This window comes from Trichechus manatus, unplaced genomic scaffold (genome assembly GCF_000243295.1).
Source record: "Trichechus manatus latirostris isolate Lorelei unplaced genomic scaffold, TriManLat1.0 scaffold00152, whole genome shotgun sequence".
Lineage (NCBI taxonomy): Eukaryota > Metazoa > Chordata > Mammalia > Sirenia > Trichechidae > Trichechus > Trichechus manatus.
In genome coordinates, this window is record NW_004444088.1 from 700,179 (window position 1) to 721,136 (window position 20,958).

The 20,958-nt window shown below is 38.4% G+C and overlaps 1 protein-coding gene across 13 annotated transcripts in view; it reads right to left on the bottom strand.

Annotated features, from left to right (window-relative positions):
• Positions 1–20,958, bottom strand: part of RALYL (RALY RNA binding protein like) — an 800,360-nt gene that overhangs the window by 604,887 nt on the left and 174,515 nt on the right. For 5 of the 13 annotated variants that reach the window (XM_023740281.1, XM_023740286.1, XM_004385987.2 and 2 more), the window contains one exon: positions 8,797–8,824. The exons of the other annotated variants lie outside the window; for them this stretch is intronic. The gene's annotated coding sequence lies outside the window, so the exon portion shown is untranslated. The remainder of the gene's footprint in view (positions 1–8,796; positions 8,825–20,958) is intronic. 13 annotated transcript variants of the gene reach the window in all.

Genomic DNA, 20,958 nt, shown 5'->3' on the forward strand with positions numbered 1-20,958 from the left:
TGTGTGTGTGTGTGTGTGTGTGTGTGTGATTTTTAGTTTGGCGCTTGTCTTCTCCATTAAAGTAAGCCCCGTGAGGGGAGTTGATGTCACAAAATTATCAAGGTAGCCCTAGTTCCCTAGAAAGTGCTTGTCTGACTAAGTGCTTAACTGATACTGGCAGAACAAATGGAAGAATGGAAACTGGCTTGGGTTTCTGTGAAATATTTTATTTGAATAAACTATTTTCCTACTTTTAAGAGTTTACGATTTTCTTGTAGGGTAAGAAAAGCATAGGTTTTGCAAGCATAGGTTTTAAATCCACCTTGATCTCATTCTAGACGTAACAAACCACTTTCTTGGGATAAAAGCGGGCTGTCTAGGCCTTCCCTGCGGAGGAAATGAACCGGGAGCGCCCCCCCCCAAAAAAAGCGGTCCTCTTGAAAATTGTGTTTTCCAACATAAAATAAATTACCATTCTGATTTTACACATTGGTCTCATACACTTCTGACGAACATGAGATAGAATTGTTCTTGGTATGATGACAAAAATTAGGATTCATTACAAAGCTAAGAGTTTTTCCTTGGAAAGTGGTAATTTTACTTAAGTAAAGCTACCTTGTAAGGCCCTATTGGGGTGGCCTTTCCAATGAACTACTAACCAAAAGTAAATTAAAATCTTAAACTCGCAGTGTGATAAAGATAAAAATACCAGACTATAAATGGATGCAAGCTTTTGGCTGTCCCCATCTTCTAAGAAGGCATCGCTGTCTGCTCACCTTGCCTCCAAGGATTTTTGTACTTATTTACATATTTAATGTAGAGAAAAACTGGACAAAACCTTGAGAGGCTAAATTTATTTACATAAGAATGAATTACATACCACCGAAAAGGAAAGTCAGGAATATGGGAGAAGAGGGCCAAACTGGAATGAGAAAGGAAGGGCTGGAGCTAGAGCTGGAGTTTTGAAAACAGACAGGAGAAAAAATTGGGCAACTGGAGTGGGTTGCTGCTTTCATGAATCAGACTCTGGAGAGAAAGAGAAATCAGATTTCTTGGATGTTTCCTTCGTGTTGTATGGTATATATTTCCAACCCCATCACACAGCAAATGACTCAGTAAACATTACATTACTTTTACGAGCTGTCAAGAGTTGGTTTTATACAGTATTTTAAAGGGAAATCATGCTGAGATGGGCTTTTGGGCAGGAGTGTTGTGTCCCAGATTTTCGGTTACAAAGTTTGCCTAAGAAGTTTAGTTCCAGTGCTGTCTCGAATATCAACAAACTTTTCAATCAGGAAGATTTTCACCGAGTGAGTCCAAGGGAAAACGATTACTATATAAAATCATAATTCTTAACATTGCTTCTGAGAGTTTATTCAGGTAACCCCAATGAACTTTTAAAAGGCCGTGCAAAATAATAGTAATAATAATAATAAATTTTCGGTGGCACTTTCTTCAGCCTTACAAACAAAGGCCTACACAAAAGCCAGTTAGTAACTGGCAGCACTTCCTGAGTTACAAGAAACACTAGGACGGCTCATGACAAATATGTCTGCATTTTGACAATTTAAACCTCTAGTCAAAACAGTCATTGTGTTATATAATAGCTTTCCAAAAGGAACAAAGATATGTTATGACACTTTATGAAATATAGATGTAAATGTTCTTATTTCATTTTAGAAGGCTTTTAAACAAAAGCAAACCAACAACATTTACTCAGCACTGTGAACTCCACGGAGAGGGACAAACCCAGTCTCCTAACAGTTACTCACCAACCCACCCTTTTCAGACATCTGAAGTGTTCTTAAGTTAGAAAGGCAGGCAATGTTCAGCCTTAGAGCATATAACAAATCTCGGCATGCCCTATGACCAAAGAATGATTCATACTTTCTGAGTGACTCATTGAGTAATCACAAATTTGCATTTCTAAAAGTAGAAATTTGATGAAATTTTTAAGCTACAGGACATTATAAACATTGCCACAGCTGGAATCTATTTTAGTGGAGGAAGGATTTTATGAAGCTCTATGCTCTATGCCTGTGATTGAAAACAAGTGTAAAAGAAGGAACACGTTGGGAATGGTGCTGTGGTTGGTGGTCTGTGGGTGTCACAAAAAAATGAGTCCTATAAGGGCCTAAAACCTAGTAGGAGATGAAATGTGTACACATATAATCAAGATACAATCAAAGGCTCATTGGAGCTGTCTAAGTGAGGAGAGTAAAACAATGGAAGCTCTGTGAAAGCTTGGAATTGGGTCTTTATATTCCCTAACACCTAAAAGACAGCCAGGCACGTAGTAAGTGCTCAATAAATACTTGCTGAATCAGTGAGTGTTTTATGGAAGGATTGTATATACATGTGTTAATATGAGTGTGCCTGTGAAATTACTTGTAGATTCTAAGAGACTGAAATGGTTTTAAGCAGCACAGAATGGCAGTCGCAATCTGACTCCTAGGTCCCTAGCAAAATATGGGTGTGCTTCAACAGGAAGACAGGGTTATTGGCAACTTACCTGGCTTGGGTTTCCGTGAAATATTTTATTTGAATAAATTATTTTCCTGCTTAAGGGTTTATGATTTTCTCGTAGGGTAAGAAAAGCACAGGTTTTGCAATTAGAGATCAACGTTCAAGTCCTAGACCTGATGCTACCAGGTGGACAAGGTGGAGAAATGGCTTCACCTCACCAAGTCTGTGTTTCATTATGTGCAAAATGGAGATAATACTATCTCACCCACAGGGTTATGAGGAGAAATAAAAGAGCATCAGATGATGGCAGATTATTTGTCTATAGTCAGCATTCAATGGATCTTAGTTCCCTTTCCAAGCAGCCTAATTCCAAATTTTGTGAGATTATCCAGTCTCAATCACCTGTGAGTTGTGTGGCTGTAGGGAAATTATTCAAACGGTTTGGGCCTCAGTTTAGTCATTTGGAAAACGGGTAAAATCAGCACCTACCCTTCAAAAAAAAACAGTGTTGTTGAGTCGATCCCGACTCATAGTGGCCCTATCAGACATAGTAGAACTGCCCCATAGAATTTCCAAGGCAGTAATCTTTACGGAAGCAGATTGCCACATCTTTCTCCCAGAAGCAGCTGGTGGGTTCAAACCACCAACCTCTCCATTAGCAGGCAAGTGCTTAACCACTGCACAACCAGGGCTCCTTAAATTAGCAAACACCCACCTGGTTACGTGAAAACGCCCCCAAGTAGTGCAGATAATGGCCCGAGGCCCTGTCCCAGGCTATCCGCACAAGTTTGCTTCCACGGTGTCTCCATACCCTTCATGGATGACTTCAAAGGCTCCAACCAGGCAATAGCATCTTCACAGGCCAGCCCTCCTCAGGAATATCATCTTCTCTCTTGACCCACTACACATTTGATTTAGTGAAATCCGACTGCCTCCTGCTAAGCATGTCGACTGCCCCTTCAAATATCATAATTTTTATTTGAACCCTGTCTACTAAGATTTTTAAAGACCTGTTTCCTCACAGTATTCATAATTTCTGTATCTCCTATTGATTAGTTTTCATTATTATGTTCTTACTCCTCATGATCTCTGGTGCAATTGATATAAATGAGGCAAATAAAAGAAAAAATAGTTACATGTTAAAGAGGCCTCAGTTTTTATGAGTTTCTGCACTGCTTGATAATATAACCAAAAAATTCTGTATGGGAGACTAACTTGAAATGTAAACTTCATTTAATTACAACAATAAAATAATAATAATAATATAACCAGAGAAACAACTGTTTAAAAGCAAGAGCACAGCGATAATCTTTTCCTCTGGTTTTAGCACAGAAGGATTTCTGTTACCAGCACTGGAATAAGCAAACCGAGGGGAAAAGAGAAACATTCCAATATCTTCGCTAGCAAAGAAAGAATTAAATTAAAAAATATACTGGTGGATAAAACTTTCTTAATTGGGGAAAAGGTCAAAAGAGTAACTCTCTGTAGCTCCCTCTCCACTGTGGGGTAAGAGTCAGGCTTACATGTATATATCTATATCTGAAGACTAACAATTATTTCATGCTGTAAAATTAACTTCTCTAGGTCACCTTGCAAACTCTCACTCATTCCTTTCAGTCTGTAAGAATTTAAAATCTTTTTTTCTCTTAAGTAAATTGCAAATGTAACCAACATATTAAAAAAGATCAACAATGTTTTATTAAAAATGCATAAGGAAATGTGAATTACTAAATATTTAACAGTATCATGCACTTTCTATTCTTTCTAATAAAATTGTGAAGCAAACATATTATACCATTGATAGACAGCATACACACATACACACACATACACATACACACACACAAAATGCTAATCTTTTAAGGGTAGTTAACCAGCAGGGCTTTGAACCAGTTCTTCCCAGTTCAATCATGGTCAAGGAAGTGACACTGGAACAGACTCAAATTTTTAAAATTTGGATGAACCAGAACCATAATCGAAATGGGAAAAATTACAGGTCAAATCACACTAGAAGCTTAATCTCCCTCTTGGGAAACAAGGGCAGCATTTGCATTGCTTAGCAACCAAATCTCTTGCCCACAGCATTTTTCTAAGAGTTGGAAACAGCAATGCCCCCCTCAAAGATGGTGGCCAACCATGCCACTTTGAATGTGTGTGGCTCTCCTCAGTCCTCGCAATAATCCAATCTCATGCATCAGGCTTCTAAAAGGGCTCATTATGCCTTTTCCAAGTCTTCCATTCCAGAGCTTCAACTCGTAATTTTTTCTGCTCCGGTTATGGTTCTGGACCACTCAAATTTCAAAAATTTGGGTCTGTTTTGGTTTTGTTTTGTCTGCCATGACAGAACTGGTTCAAAGCCCTGGTAACTAATACAATTAGGAAGAAGCTTCCAATCGGAAACAATTCAGATTAATACAAGGACAGGATAACAAACAGAAAAAATTGTCCAAAGATGAAGTGGGCAATTTAATGATCATGACTCTTAGAAAAGAGAGATAATTAAGAGTAGCTGTATGGCCACTTTCTAGGGATATTATAAAGGCAAGTCAAGTACCCACTAGACAACAACGTTTAGTAGAAGGAAATTCAAGTAACCCGAGTGGGGGAAAAATCCTTCTCTACCACGGGACTCTGTAATTCTAAGTAAAAATAAGAAAGAATTGGCCTTCTTTAGAAATGGATACACAATACAAAATTCACATTCAAACTGAATTACATTAAGAAATAGCCTAAGGAATAAACCATGTGAATATGTGTACAGAATATTATGACCAGTTTCAGAAAAGGAATACAGTATGGTAAAATGAGTTCAGATTTTAAGTTTCCTTTCAGTTATTGATCAATTCAGAACATTCTTAATAAAATACCTACTTAATCAGATTCATGGTGACATTAAATTTGTATTCAGTATTGAACTGATTGTAATTGAGTATCAAATAAAAGGAGTCCTAATGCGCAGTGGTTAAATGGCCGGCTGCTAACCGAAAGGTTGTTAGTTAGAATCCACCAGCCGCTCTACTGGAGAAAGATGTGGCAGTCTGCTTTCCTAAAAATTATAGCCTAGGAAACCCTACTCTGTCCTATAGGGTAGCTATGAATTGGAATCAACTCGATGGCAATAGGTTTGGTTTTTGGAGTTCATCATATAAAAGCATTTTACTTTAATGTTAGATTGTATGATACTTAAAGTTCAAAAGAAGAGTAACCTATATAAAACAGAAGGGAATAAGTTATTTTACTTATCATTATTATTTTGGGTAACTTATTTTACTATTAACAACATGCTTTCAAATCTAATACCATAACCCCCTCTTCACATTATCTGTCACTAATCCCCCAAGTTACAGTGGCTTAAGTTCTGGGGGGCTTATGGTACCCAAAATTCTTTCAGACACAGGTGTGAGATTTGGATTCTGCCCTTCCCCTGAGCAGCAGGTAACTTAGCTCCAATGTTCAATTTCTTACACTGTAATACAAGGGATTATTGTGACAATTGGAAACCATCTAGTAAAGTGGTTAGCAAGTTCTCCACGTAACTTGTTATAAAGGCAGAATGGAGCAATAACATAGTTCTAGGTATATTCTCTGATCTGTAGACCCAGCACTGGAGAGGGGTAGGTGGTAAGTACTGCACAGAGTACTAGGAATCCTAGATAAATTAAATGGCTTATAGACTCTGGTTCTAGCCCTAGGTGTGGTCTGGAAACGTGGTAAGACTCAAGTAAGAAGGCTAAGCCAGGAGAAGTCATAAAGAATGGCCTTTGAGTGGCTGGCCTATGAGTCGAAACCTGTCGATTCCGACTCACAGCAGCCCTACAAGACAGAGTAGAACTGCCCCATCGGGTTTCCAGGGCTGTAACTTTTATGGTAGCAGACTGCCACATCTTTGCCCACGAGCAGCTAGTGGGTTCTAATGGCCAACCTTTCTGTTAGAAGTCAAGCCCTTAACCACTGTGAAGCCAGGGCTCCTTGGACTATGAGGACATAGAGGCTAATCTCGGGCACACTGGTCCCAAGGCATAGAGCAGCAAATCCAAACTGGTGGTTTTAGGCTACTCTTTCCTGCCTCGTCTGTGTTAGGGGTGCTTGAGGAACTGGGCAGGACTCAGCCTGTAGGTGAGGGCAACTGTGACCACAGGTGTTTAGACCAGGAACCTCAGAACTTTCCATGCATCTTATGTTCATTTGCACACATACACCACACACACACCACAAAAAGTTTTCCCTTACAACTTTCTATCATAGAGACTGGAGCCTGTAAACAAGTTGGTTCTAAGTAAGTGTTTGCAGGATTGGCTTAAACGTTTAAATTTAATACCTTTAGAAAATGTGATGGAACATGGCTGTTGTTATTTTGAACTCCAGAAAAATGTTTAAGGTTGATAAAGTGGTAATAGTTTCTGGTAGTTTAATTGCCTGGGCATTGTGCAACGATTTGATCAGTTCTACTCAGACACTTCTTTTCGTTAAATGGGCAACTGGCTGGTAAAATAACTAGCTTTGTAAAGTGATGCTTATGGCAATACAGCTACTACAAGATGGCCTGGGAGGAATGGATGTCAGTGGAACATTCAATGAGCTCTTGCAAGGTGAAGTAAAGTGGAGCAACGTGAAGCAAAGAATATAGCAAAACACGCATGCGAGACAACTTGAAGCCCAGTCACAGCTTCAAACAAAGTCAGTCTCTGGAAAAGCCATAGCCCTTGATAGAATAGCCTGGTACACAGATGCCGAACGGAGAGTCCTTGTCTCAGAAGTGATTTTGACAATCACACCTAAAGGGCAAAGCTGCACACGCTAACCCCCTGCAATCAGAAGTTATGGTTGTTAATTCCTATCACAGCCAAGGAACACAAATAATTAGACGGCTAAGGATTTCAGATGCATTTTACGTACACTTTATTTTGTCTGCTCAGAAAACAGACATAGTGATTCTTGCCCGGGCCTGGATTAGAACCAAGGTAAACAAGTAGGCAAAAAGCAGTTTTGGAGAAAAGAGGATACCAGATCTAAACTAAATCAGAAGAAATCCAAACTAATCATGAAGGAACAGTATATTCATCCTAGAGAGTCCTCTGAAAACCAGAGTCACAGAGGTAGTAGGAGCAGATAGAGATGAAAGCCACCAGTGGTTAGGGTGGAGAGAAAAACTTTAACAATGAGATGACTTGGATGGGTGGCAGAGAAAGGAGAGTATAGAATCTGCATAAGGTGTGTCTTAGTTGTTTAGAGCTACTATAACAGAAATATCACAAGTGGATGGCTTTAACAAACAAAAATTTATTCTCTCAGCCTAGAAGGCTAAAAGTCCAAATTCAGGGCACCAACTCTAAGGGAAGGCTTTCTCTCTTCATTGGTTCTAGGGGAAGGTCCTTGTCATCAACTTTCCCCTGGTCTAGGAGCTTCTCAGTGCTGAGATCCCAGGTCTGAAGGACACACTCTGCTCCCGGTGTTTCCTTCTTGGTGGCATGACGTCCCTTCCCTCTCTGCTAGATTCTCTTTTTTATATCTCAAAAGAGACTGAGTCAAGATACAACCTAATCCTGCAGATTCAGACCTGCCACATTAACATAACTGCCTCTAATCCTACCTCATTAACATCAGAGAAGTTAGGATTTACAACGAATAGGATAATCACATCAGTTCACAAAATGGTGGGCAACCACACAATACTGGGAATCATGGCCTAGCTAAGTTGACACACAGTTTTAGGGGACACAATTCAATCCATAACAAGGGAAATGTCAGGAAGGAAAAGAAAGGGAAGGACAGCAAATCTGTAAGAACTTAGAATTCCTAAGAAGATGGAGGGAGCGTCAAAATACTGCGGTAGTAAAAATACTTCTTACAAATATTTCACGAATGTCAACTCCCTATTATTAGACTCTCTATTCAGGTATAGTCTTATGTATTCTGACAGGTTTACTTTCAAGCTGTGGACTGTATTAACTTTCAGTTCTCCAATAAGATCAGTATTTTGGCGTCACATTCATAGGCCTGAAAGGAACCTTAGAAGTTCTCATCTATCAGTTTCCCCTACAACAAAAATAACCATTCATGCAATACATTATTTATTAAATCCATGCTATAAATATAAATATAGTCTCGTAATAAACAGTAATCATTTACATCACAAAAATCAATGTGTATAAGAAAATTGCGCATTAACGGAAGGTCAGCCTTTCAGTTAACTGTCCCACATTAGCGGAGGTATCTAAGGTTGTATAATCATCTGAATTTGGCAAATCTGATCAGATGCTGGATGTCAGTTTGCTTATGTATTTAATCATATTTTAAACAATGCAGCAATGCAATTTTGTTCCTCAAATATTCATTGAACACCTACTGGACAAGTCATGCACCTCACCAAGGGCTGTGGCTACAATGGAGGATAAAACAAAGCACTTAGCCTTCAGGAACTCAGTGGAATGTGGACAAAAACAAGCCAGTGAATATTGCGTTCAGAATAATTACGAATAAGAGAAATAACAGCAATGCACAGAAGGCACAATGGTGACCCAGAACAGGGAATCATCAACATGGTTTGGAGGACTGGGCAAGGAGTCAGAGGGGGAAGGGTAGGCAGAGGTGAAGTAGCAATAGGCAAACTGGAAACCGCTGCCTGGTGCATATGGTACCAGAACCTTCTCACAGCATATATATTTAAAATTATTTGGTTGATGTCTGTCATCCCCACTGGTCTCAAAGTAGTTTTGTACCCTTTATGTAACAAAAATATTCTTGATTAACTGTCACAATTACTAGCATTTATTAATAGGCTCATTTGTATCACACTTAACCATTTATCCCTCTATGAGAACATGGACTGTAGTTGCTATGATGTATAAATCGAAGTGAGAATAAATTCCATTTTAAGCCCCCTTTCACTGGGGCATATGCCTTTACAAAAAATTAAAATTCAAATTACACAGGATTACCTTCTTAATTACAAATAAAACCTCAGGAAGTACTAACCATTTTATTGTGAATTTGGACAAAGTTGGGGATTTTTCTAAGCATGATAAGTAAATCAACTGCCATACCTCAGTGTGGGTCATATAAAATGTCGTTTAAAATTATATATAAATTGTTTCTGTTTTGTAGTCAATTGTAGAAGAAAAAAAAACCATATTGTTACTAGCCTTCTTTTAGAGACAGGGAATTAAGAAAAGAAAATTGCATTCAATCTGAGTATACTTACTTAATTCACTTACACTTTTAAATATTCCAATCGCAAAATATGCAACTGCATATTTTGTTTGGCCTGCCAGTTTTTCAATTCTGTATTATTTGGAAGATTCTTTGGTGAGCTAGGTAGCAAGGTATCCATGTCAGGATTGATAAACGTATGCACTGTATTTGCTTTTCAAAGTGCACGGAGGATGTATCCGATATTCCAAGTGAGCACAGCAAGGCTTACTTGCATTGCTGAAGGTCTGCAGAAGTCCCACAAATTGTAAGAAGCTGATAGATCTAATATTTCATACCACTATGAATTGAACTCGTTAACAGTATAAGCCTACTGACAGCAAATATCCTCCGTACCTTTATGTGGGAGAATTTTTCCATGAATTTTCATAAAGAGGTAATCTACAGAACTAAATCTTTAAAATACACCCCTCTGATAGAAATTATTCTTTAATACCAGGACTCACAGCTGCCAATACTGTGATCCAATTTAAATGTAGAGTCATTGAATTCATTACTTCTGTGATGCCTAAAAAATGATCAATGGCTAAACATTAAATCACTTTGTAGTTTCTACGCATTTGAAAATAAAGATCTGCATACTTCAATTGTCGCTTTTGACTCTAATTTCAGATAGTAAAAAAAGCTAGAGGCCTAACTGGGTTCTGGTTGTCCACATTTTATATATAGTGATTACAGAGAAGTCAAAACACCTGCTTCATCAGCTTTTTCCTTCCAGACCATTTCTTCTTTCTGTAGTATATTGACATGCCAAAGGAAACCAAAGCAAAGCACAACCTGACTGAACAAAATATCACCCAGGCACAAAGAAGTGATATGATATGAATCTACATTGCCTTGACTAGCGGGATCTTACCGTACCACATCTAGGATTAACTGGCATATGAAGCCTAGGTCAAACATTTCTCTACTCTGTAAGCAATCATTGAAACCTTTGGCTTATCCATCATCATTTGGTCATTTGGAAATAAACACCTACTTCAGTGATTTCTCTAGATAATGGAAACTCATTCCTTTAAATGCCAAAGCTTTTGATTTGTGTAATTTTCATTTTCTGTGAATTGTGCTAAGTACTCCTCTGTTATCTTAAAACAAAGTAAAAACCATGGACATCGATTTGGCCCTATTTTGTAATGTGCTGATGACTTTCCAGACGATTAATATGTGTACTCCTGGCTGTTCTCTTACTAACTGGCTTGGGAGCACTATGCTTTTGAATTTTATATATTTTTAAAAGGTGTTCTGTACCCTCATTCACTGTCAAGGTATTGCTAACAATTCTTGCTACCGTGAATTTGTCTGACTCTAACAGATTCTCTTCTGCTTGTCTTTTTATTTTCCGAGTAATGGTTTCCTAAGTAATGATTCTCCCGTAAGTGGAGTGCATCAAATACAGTGTGTGTATGTGTGTTCATATCTCATTTAACTTGTCAGTTCAGTCCCATTTCCAGTATTTTTTGTTGCCACTTTGCTTATAGTAACAATGATAACGACAGTATCTAATCTTTACTATGGTTCATGTTAATCACTTACATCTGTAACCTAACCTCATTACAATTCTATGAGGTATGAGCTATTGTTGTCTACATTCTACAAATGGGGAAACTGAGGACAAAGATGTTAAGTAAATTTCCCACAGACCCATAAAAGTGTGTGGAAATAGCAAGGATGTCTGATTCCGAAGACTGTACTATCAAAAAAGGTGCAATATTTTCAAATGATGGATATTTATTATTATTATTATTGAATAGTGACTACAAAATTAGTCAGGTGTATATATGCAACAGTTTTCTTTATGACTAGTGCCAACTGTTATTTTGAAGCAAAATCCTTAAATAAGAAAGTGTTAAGGGTGTAGTTTTAAGAATGGTTTTTGTATCTTGTTGAAAGCTTTTTTTTTTTAAACATAAAACTTTAAAAGTCAGTCCTCGCCATTCTGAGTTAACATAGTTATATCTCTAGGTAACGTCTGTTTTGAGAGACACTGAAATTGACTGCATATATAAGCAGAATGCTATGACAGGATTATAGAAATACAGACGTAATGCTAACATTGCAATACAGAGAAATAATAAAAAGGAAATTATTAAGCACTTACTACGCACCAGGTTTTGTGCAAAGGGCCGACACGAGTACTGTTTTTTGTGGTTGTTTGTTTTCTGTCTCAAACAACTGTCTCCATTTTAGAGCCAAGGAAATTGGGCTCAAAGAGCTACAATTTGGACAAATGTTTACACATTCACATAAAGTCTGCATGTCTGAATGCAGACTTTATGCAGGAAGGTGATCATGTTGCTGTGATATTAAAGACCATAAATATGTTTGAGGAACATGGTAGTGTTTAGTCTAGAAAAGGCAAGACAGCAGACCTGTGATCATTGCCTCACACAGCGATGGAGCTAATGCAAGGACAAAGTGCCAGCCCTGCATTAGGTCCCTCTGGTGAGTATAACTGGGAAGAGACAAAGGAGCATTTCAGCAACTGCCAGCTCCCTCCTCATCTCCCTGTGCTGCTGCAGGAAGTTTTCTGAGTCCAACTAGGCTAGTCTTTTGGTGGTTCCATTTTACATGGTAGACTAAGTTGCAGTTTTGTTCACATTCCCAGCCTCTGACCGACAAGACCGACCTACAACCCCTCCACCCACCAGCCCGGAGTTAACCGCAGCTTCAGATCATGTTCAACCTACCCTGGTTTTGGTGCCCTTCTTGTATTTGACTCCTGAGGATATTCCTTAATTTTTTGTGAGCTTATCTATCCATTTATTAAAAATATTTATTATAATTTATTTAGAATTTCCAGGCGCTTGCTTTGGAAGGGATTTCAGGTTACTAATTCTGCCATATTACCAGAACCAACAGAATGAAATTCCATGGAAAATGGTAATGTTCTACAAGGTGTAAGATGCTATCCTTACTATGCCTATTAGTGAGATTCTAAATTATTATCCCTGGAAGTTTGCATGAAGATACAGATGACTCGCTGTCAGATCATGTATTTGCATCAGAATTCTTTAGTCAGAGAAATATTATATACAGTCTGAAAGTGTAAGACACATCACAGAAGGTTTCTGAATGGAGAGGTTGGCAGCTGGAGTAGTTCAGTTGCACCAGCTGAACACGAAGTTCCCTTTCCACCTTTCCAGTCAAAGTTGGTAACACCCTGCTTGTCTTTACGGAACTCTTAACACATAGTGTTCCTCCAAAGAACAGGTTAATGTTGCCAACGATACTAAATCAGTTCCTGTGCGTGTGTGTGTGTTTTCATTTCAGTACCAAAGCCAAATGTAGCCTTTCAGATTTGTTAAAATATACTTCTTGATTAATTGGTATTAACATTTTTAGTTCTCTTTGGAGAATTCCTATTCTACATTCACCTATGTTCCTTAGTAGAGTTAAATTAATTTCTATCACGTAATGAAAACAGTATAATATCTTAAAGCACTGGATTCTGCGCTGTGAATCCAGCTGTTTATGACCAACGCTGTAACCTTCATCACTTACACAGTGGGACCAATGCATCACTTTCCTGTTTCATAGGACCACTGTTAAGACTGTTGTCAGTTGCCATGGAGTCACTTTTTCATTAAGTTTATTTGAATTGTAATAATTATTCAACGGAGGGAGTATATTATAGTATCTAGCAACATGCCTGGAATTTATCAAGCACTCAGTAAATACTTGTCTTTATAATATTTTCTCTTACTGGAAAAGTTGACTGAGCCAGAAAGAGGGAAAGACAGAGAGAGTGAGAAAAGAAGAAAAGTTCCATGCATTTAACAGGTGAGTTATCTTTTACTACTTTTATAAAGTATATCACACACCTATTTACAAAAGGAAACTGTCAATTTGATGAAGCACAACTCACAACTCATTAGTGCTAAACACAGAAGTATCCCATATCAAAAATGACTGCCGAAATATTCACAATTACCAGCTGCTCAGAAACCTTTTTATATGAATAAAAAACATGTCACATTTAATTCATCAGATGCTTTCTGCTGTCAAACTTTTCTTTAGTTCAATGTACTGAAAAGTTATAAAAACAACTTGAGTCTTGCTGTAGCAAGGTATAGGCATTAAGAATAACACAAATCCATTATCCACCACAATATAACTGTATCTGCATGGATGGATAATCTTCTGAGGCTTCTTTGTGTTCAATTCTGGATTAACTATTCCTTTAAAGATATTTGAATACACAACATCCAGTATCTCTATTAGAAAACTATCATTTCAATATAAAGGGAAGAAAGAAACATTCATTTCTGAAGCTATGTTACTTAAATGAGCCAGCATGATTAGCCCCATTTCTTAAGTGACTACAATGGGAAACATCAGAAAAATAATGTCATATTAATTTTCTAACACAAAACTGAAATGAATCCAATATGCACTCAAACACTTGTGAAAATAAAATAGTCATAGTCTAACTTTCCACTGTGTGCAATTCTATGGTGCGGGCTTCAAATGAAAATGTAATATTTGAATTAACTCTTTTCAAGTATTATCAGACATAGCCAATTGCTTTAATGTACTAACTCTCCCATGAAAAGCTCAACTATAAGCAGACCTAAAAAACCACTACATATAATTATTTCCAGCTAATACCAAATGAGCAGATAAACAATAGTCAATGTCCAGACATTAGCCTTACATTTAATTCCTTATAAACTGCTTACTGCTGTTGGCTGGCACAGTAAAGACGTGGCCATCTGCTTCTGTAAAGATGACAGCCTGGGAAACCCTATGGTGCAGTTCTACCCTCTCCTGCAGAGACATTATGAGTCGGAATCAACCGGATGGCAATGGGATTTTTTAATCTTTACAGAAGCACACTGCCAGGCCTTTCTTCTGTGGAACTGCTGAGTGGGTTTCAGCCACAACCTTTAAGTTAGCAGCCAGCTGCTAACCATTTGCACCACCCAGGCGCCATTACACAGCTGGCAGTGTTCCAACTGGTGTCTCTGGAGAGACTCGCTCTCCCCGGCCCCACCGAGTGAGCAGTGGGTGCCATTTCCGCTCCACTGCACTGCACACCAGGGCTCAGCTCAGGCGGACCTCTTGATGTGCGGCCCTCGCTTTCTGCTTCCACTGTCACGGCGGCAGTTACGGTCGTGGCTCTATTTAAACGGTGAGAAAACTGTTTCAAATGATGGAAAAAATAATACAGCTTGTTTCTTTAGGGCTGGTCATCTAATAAAACACAGTATAATTGCCTAATGATTACATATATCTTGTCTCAGTTTTTAAATATTCCTCAACCACACTAAAAGGACATATAAAAACACTTAGCTTTTTAGGTACCGTTCCTGGCTTATGAACACCCAATTTACATACAACCCGTAGTTATGAACCAACCCCCATAAAGCCTGTTATATTATAAATTTAATAAATTTAAGGTAAATAGAATGGTTCGTAATAACAAACGGGCATTATTTTGTGATGTGCATCAAAACATTATTATCATTATCACTGTATTATTATGTTAAAGACGTTTTAGTGTATCTGGAAGGGTTTCTTTAATGCTTTTTATGCACAGAAAGGTACACTATGTACTACATATACTAAGACAAACATTTGATTAACTGAGGTTAGATATGAAGTACACCTAACTGTTCTGACTTACGTACAAATTCAACTTAAAGATATATTGAAAAACAGAACTCATTCATAATCCAGGGACTGCCTGTACTTTTAAAACATCCCATCCTGCCCCTAACACACACGCAGAAGGAGGGAATGAGGACCCTCACTGACATGTTAATAGCTTTATTTATAAATGTTAATAGCTTTATTTATAACAAGTTATTTGTTTGTTCACACTTTACTTTGTTCCAAAATGGATTTCTTCTTCTTTTTATTATTTTTTTTAATGCTAGGCTACAAGGGAAGAAAAAAAATGAGAAAATCAGAATAAAGAAAAAAAATAAAGTAAAATAAACCAGATTGCAGCTGTAAACACAACATGTATCTTGCAGTTTTGCTCATTTTTCAGAAATGAACAAATGGAGCTCTAGTGGATTTAGTGGTCATCACAAGAGAAAAAGAATCAACTGCAGTGTCCACAGGTTAAAAAAAAACAAAAACAGTTACTTCAGAGAAGTATAACTGTTCCTGAACTGAAGACCGAGAGAAAATTCTCCTGCAGCCCAAGCAGAGAAGGCACTGTACTGCACAGAGCAGTGCGATCAGACAATCCTCAAGGATAAATACACAGTTTCCTGGGATATTTTTACACTCTCCCTTAAACTTGTTGCCGTCGAGTGGATTCCATTTCATAGTGACCCTGTACGACAGAGCAGAACCGCCCCATGGGGTTTCTGAGGCTATGATCTTTACGGAAGCTGACTGCCACATCTTTTTCCCATGGAGCAGCGAGTGGGTTCCAACCACTAACCTTTGAATTAGCAGCCGAGCTCTTAACCACTGAGCCACCAGGGCCCCTTCATGATCCCTCATATCTTATATGCCAATATATTAGAATTATTAGTCTTTTAGCCATTAGAATTTAAACTTCTTGTTTTGTCGTTCTAGGAGAAAAGGAGTTACAAAGTTTACTGAGCTGTCCTTAGAAGAACTAATCCCTGCACTGGGGATTACATGGTTCTCTTTCAGACTCAGACTTTAGTAAACCCCCAAACCAACCAAAAAACCAAATCCATTGCCATCGAGTTAATTGCAACTCATAGTGACCCTGTAAGGACAGAGCAGAACTGCCCGATAGGGTTTCCAAGGCTGTAAATCCTTATGGAAGCAGACTGCCACATCTTTCTCCCACAAAACCCCCAAAGTAGAGAACAAAACAACAGTGCCATATACTCCCACATTACAAAATGAAAATGTTAAATCACCTAGGTAAGACGAGTCCCTGAGTGGTGCTAAAGTTCAAGGGTTCAACCACTAGCCAAAAGGTTGGTGGTTCAAATCCACCCAGAGACACCTTGGAAGACAGGCCTGGAGATCTGCTTCTAAAAGGTCCCAGCATCGAAAACCCTAAGGAGCAGCTCTACTCTGCACACATGGGGTTGCCATGAGTCAGAACAGATTCAATGGCAACTAATGACAACAAGGTAAGACTTGTAAACTCTGGTCTTGTGACACTCAGACCAACACTCATTCATAGAGTATAACAGGGTAGATGTTTAAAAAAGAGTAGGGAAGACAGATGTCAGAAATACTAGGCCATTCTTTTCATTGCAGTAGTAAAAGTGCTATGGTATTTCTCCTGATGCCCCTTGGGGGGAAAAGGGAGAGAACTGTTTCCCTCTCACCTCCACTCAGGTGATACAGGATTCAATGGGACACACAAAAAGCTTGATGTGTGCCTCCTGGAGTTTGGGAAACAGGTTTATGACTCATACACCCAAAAGATTTTAAGAGAAATGTTATGGAACTGCCTAATCAGCTGTAGAAGAGGCCATGTTAGAAACCAGCTGTGCTTCTAAAGGGAACAGAGCAGAGGATGTTTGTTTTTCACGGATCAAATAAATGTCAGCCATGCAGGCGGGTGCTGGACCAAGACAGCATCATCCAGGAGCAAGTCATCAGGAGAAAGAGGGTGGAGATGTACCCATCACATTCAGAAGCTGAGAATATCTTGTAAGTGGCCCAGAGGAGAGACGTTGTTGTTGTCTGATGCTGTGGAGAATCTCAGAAGGCCACTGACATGCTCCCCTGAAGCCTGTCTCCTGAAAGTCCAAGGAGGAGCAATGCCAACAACCGTGACAGCAGTGGAGTGTGGCTTTTCCTCCTTCTTGCCCCTTGTCACTCCCCAGTGCTAACTCTAAAGAGATCAGGTAAGAAAGAGGTGGTGGGGAGTAAGGTGAAAAAGAAGTACAAGGGGGACAAACAGAAAATAATCTGGTCCCTTTTTCCCCTACAGACATCCAGTCCAAAGTAGGCCTGAGGTGGATGAGAGGAAAGGCTTTAACTCAGGAACAGTCTGGAATTCTGACTTTGAATGGAACTGGACTAGTGATTGCACTAACCCAAAACTAAACCCATGCTGTCGAGTTTACTCTGACTCATAGCGACCCTATAGGACAGGGCAGAACTTCCCCATAGAGTTTCCAAGGCTGTAAATCCTTACGGAAGCAGACTGCCACATCTTTCTCCCTTGTAGTGGCTGGTGGGTTCGAGCAGCCGACCTTTCAGTTAGAGGCGAGTGCTTTAACCACTGCGCCATCAGGGCTCCTGTAGTGATTGCACTAATGGAGCAAAATGACACATATTTTAGAATTCATCCTTCATACTGTCAAAAATGTCAAGGTCAAGAAAATCAAATAAAAGCTGAGGAAATGTTCCAGATTAAGGTAGAACAAAGAGACCAGACAACTAAATGCTAAGTGTGATCCTAGATTAGAACATAGGTTTGGAGGGGAAAAAAAACTATAAAGCACATTAAAGGGATAACTGGTGAAATTTGTATATAGACTATGGATTAGATAACAATGCTATATCAATGTAAATTTCCTGATATTTATAATTATATTGCATAGATAATTAAATTCAATATTACATTTTCAATTAAAAATAAAAATTAAATTAAATCTATTTTAAAATAAAATTAATTATATATAGTTTATATAATTGTTTTTATAATTTTACAATTATGTAGAGGAACTCCTTGTTCGTAGGAAATTTAGGTGTAAAGGAGCATGATGTTTGCAACTTACTCTCAAATAGCTCAAAATGATTCTAATGGTTAATGTTAATATATGTGTGTATATAGAGCAACAACAACAACACATAGAAGACAAAATGTAAACAATAAGTGAATCAAGGTAAGGTGTATATAGAAGTTCTTCGTCTTATTTTTGGTACTGAAGGAAGAAGTCCAAGCTGCACTGAAGGCATTGGCAAAAACAAGCCTCCAGGAATTGACAGAACACCAATGGACATATTTCAACAAACAGATGTAACACTGGAAGTTCTTGGAACTCATCTGTGCCAAGAAATTTAGAAGACAGCAACCTGGCCAACCAACTGGAAGAGATCGATATTTGTGCCCATTCCAAGGAAAGGTGATCAAAGGGAATGTGGAAATTATCTAACAATTTTATTAACAGCACAAGCAAGTAAAATTTTGCTGAAGATAATTCAAAAACAGTTGCAGCAGTACATAAATAGGGAACTGCCAGAAATTCAAGCCGGATTCAGAAGAGGACACAGAATGAGGGATATCATTGCTGGTGTTAGATGGACCATGGCTACAAGCAAAGAATACCAGAAAAGATATTTACGTGTGTTTTACTGACTATGCAAAGGCATTCAACTGTGTGGACCAAAACAAATTATGGATAACACTGCAAAGAATAGGAATTCTAGACCACTTAATTGTGCTCATGAAGAACCTGTACATAGACTAAGAGACAGTTGTTCAAACAGAACAAAGGGATACTGCATGGCTCCTCACAACTGGACCAATAGGCAACATCAGGATAAACAGAGAAAAGATTGAAATTGTCAAGGATTTCATTTAATTGGATCCACAATCAATGCCCATGGAGGCAGCGGTCAAGAAATCAAAGGACGTATTGCATTGGGCAAATCGTCTCATATATATGTGAAATCTGGACAACGAAAAAGCAAGATCAAAGAAGAACTGATGCAAACTATGGTGTTGGTGAAGAATACGGAATATACCATGGGCTGCCAGAAGAACGAACAAATCTGTCTGGGAGGACATACAGCCAGAATGCTCCTTAGAAGTGAGAATGGCGAGGCTTCTTCTCACTTTGTACATTTAATCAGGAGGGACCAGTCCCTGGAAAACAACATCATGCTTGATAAAGTAGAGGGTCAGTGAAAAAGAGGAAAACCCTCAACGAGATGGATTGATACAGTGGCTGCAACAATGAGCTCAAACATAGCAACGATCGTGAGGATGGTGCAGGACTGGATAGGGTTTAGTTCTGTTGTACACGGAGTCTCTATGAGTCGGAACCAACTCAATGGCACCTAACAACAACACAGGAAAGACAAGTCAGTGGCATCCTGCAGTGTACAAAATTCAAGACATTAAACTTGGTATTGTAAAGCTAGAGGAACCATAATCTGGGAACCCATAGCCTCACTCACTAAATTCATACCTAGGATGATTGTATCAGAATCTCATCACCAAAACTAAGGGTCCACTCTTATCTTCCAAAGCTGATGTATTATACCTGAATGTTTCCAAACAAATGACATATTATAGGTAGCTTTTCGTTTAATATGATGCCAGACAGCCTCTTCTGATTTTATTTTGCATGTGACCTCAGTAATATGACCAGGACTTATTTTATTGCCATTTGTTCTTAATAGATATTAACAAATCAGAAACTCGAAGAGTAAAGTCTACATTTTGGGGACACAGGTAAAAGTTTGTTTGATTGGTTTTTAGCAATTCATTAAAAAGAGGCAAGAGGGAAAACTTCCTCAAGTCACATGAGTTTGTTTCATTTTTAAATAAGTTTCTTGGCTAGCAAAAGCACAACCCTCTAATGTCACATATAAAACCAAGTATTCTCAGGATGGAGGAAAATTACACCAAAGTTTAAATGAGGGGAAAAGGATCAACATTATGTGCTAGCCAAAAGCTTAATGGTGCAGTAGAAGAAAGTAATGAGAAGTGTTATGGATTGAATTGTGTCTCCCAAAAAGATGGGCTGAAGTCTAACCCCCGTTCCTGTGAACGTGAGCTTGTTTGGAAATAATCTTTAAAGATGTTATCAGTTGGATTATGATGAGGTCATACCAGAGTATGGTGGATACTAATCTAGTTCAGTGGCATATATTCTTATTAAAGAGGAGAGGAAACACAGAGACAGGGAGACAAGGGGAGGATGTCATGTGTTGCTACAGCTGCAAAGAAATGCCTGGAGCTACGAGAAGCTACGGGAGAGGCATGGAATGGATTTTCCCTCAAAGCCTCAGAAGGAATCAACAGCGACAATACCCTAATCTCAGACTACCAGACTCCAGAACTGTGAGGCAATAAATTTCTGTTCTTAGTAAAAAAAAAAAAAAAAAAAGAGAGAGGAAAAGAACATGTTTCATCTGGTGTAAATTAGAGGACAAAAGAAAGCACAGAAGGGCTAAAATATATTCTGCGATACTGGCCTCCAGGATGAAAATACTGTATATGTTGAACATTTATTCCACAGGCTACCATTCATCACTGTCAGGTTACTTAAATATAAATTTTTTAAAAATCTCTATTGTAATTATTGACTCTAGAAGAATGGCTTAAAAGATAATTCTCTTTTACTCAAAATCTCAAAGTCCCCATTGTATCCAGAGTTGATGCAGAGATAATTAATT